The sequence below is a fragment of the Egretta garzetta genome, unplaced genomic scaffold (genome assembly GCF_000687185.1).
Source record: "Egretta garzetta isolate BGI_Z169 unplaced genomic scaffold, ASM68718v1 scaffold316, whole genome shotgun sequence".
Taxonomy (NCBI): Eukaryota; Metazoa; Chordata; class Aves; order Pelecaniformes; family Ardeidae; genus Egretta; species Egretta garzetta.
The window spans coordinates 39,819-41,106 of record NW_009259971.1 but is presented as its reverse complement, the minus strand read 5'-3'; the positions used below and the strand labels follow the sequence as shown (position 1 = coordinate 41,106).

General features: G+C 62.2%; 2 protein-coding genes across 2 annotated transcripts in view; both read right to left on the bottom strand.

Annotated features, from left to right (window-relative positions):
- XKR7 (XK related 7) overlaps window positions 1–1,288 on the bottom strand; it is a gene marked incomplete at its 3' end in the record, with an annotated part of 17,322 nt that overhangs the window by 4,071 nt on the left and 11,963 nt on the right. The gene's annotated exons all lie outside the window — the stretch shown is intronic.
- The window catches only part of HCK (HCK proto-oncogene, Src family tyrosine kinase), a 36,334-nt gene that overhangs the window by 24,936 nt on the left and 10,110 nt on the right, over window positions 1–1,288 (bottom strand). The gene's annotated exons all lie outside the window — the stretch shown is intronic.

Below are 1,288 nucleotides of genomic sequence, written 5' to 3'. Positions count from 1 at the left end.
GGGGTGGCAGGGGGCCCTGCTACCGGGTGGGAGGCACGCATGGCGTGCACAGCATCCCCCCCTCCGGCGCTGCTTTGGTGACAAAGCCGAGCCTTTTCGCGAGCAGAGAGGATAACAATTCCTGAGCTGCAAAACCATCCAAGAAGCGGTCCCCGAGCGCGGTGGCAGCCCGTCCCCCAGCCGGGCCCGTGCTGCTGTGGCTTACACGAGCACACGGTCATGCAGCCGGCACCGTCTCCGGAGAGCAGCCGTGGCGGAGTGTTTGCGTTTGCCTCACGAAGGCGCTGATGGCAACTAACTTCAGCAGCCTCTCGCAGCGGCTTTAATTTGGGATAATCCCCGAGTTAGCGCTCAAAGCTGGCATGCCTTTGCGCCCTGTATTTCTGTGATTTGGGGGTCTTTGTCACAGCTGGGGCTCGGGGCTGCGCAGCGATGGATTTGGCAGGGGTGAGACCTGCTGAGGCGATCGCAAGGCGGGGAGGAGGCAGGTAAATCAGGGAAGGGGGGGATGCTTGGCAAGGGGCCCGGTACCCTGGCCAGGGAAAAGCCTTCCCTTCACACACAGCTTTTAGTCCACGCTTCCTAAACTGCCACATCCACCTGCACCGGATCCAACCTCGCTAATGGGTTTAGCAAACTGTGTTTAACTGGTCACCCGAGCTAATCCCAAATCCTGAGATTAGAAAGAGCTTCAACTGCAGCTTGAGACCGACATGTCCTGGAGGGTCAGTGCTGGGAGTTACCGTTTTAATTGGCTTAAGAGCCTCCGTGGTGCAGCAAATCGGGAGAGCATGGCTAACACCACCCGGAGCAAAGCCCCCGACCACAGCCCGGCCCCGGCTCAGGCCAGGATCTGGCAATTGCCCGCAGGGCGCTGGGCAGGCAGGCTCAGCAGCCAGTGGGCCAGAGAGCTCCCACCCTCTCCCTCGCCAGCTCCTCCAGCACATTGGGCAGGGTTCGCACCCCCCCTGCAGCCAGCGTACCCCCAGAGCTGCACCGGGATGGAGAGGGCTCGGGGAGGGGCAGGCAGAGGCTGTGTTGGGGAGGGAAGGGGCAGGAGCCCCTCTAGCGCGGGGCACGCTGTGCTGTGAAACAAAGTGAGACATCCCGGGAGCATCCCGGGAAAAGCAGCAGACGAACGAACGCGTGCAGATGACAACAACAGGGAGCGGAGGAGCCTCTGTGCTACAGGGGGGGAAACAGCACCGAAACCAGAGCTGGGCACTACCGGGGCTCGGTGCACTGGTCCAGGAATTCGTCATTGTCTCCCCTCCCCTCCCCGCACCCG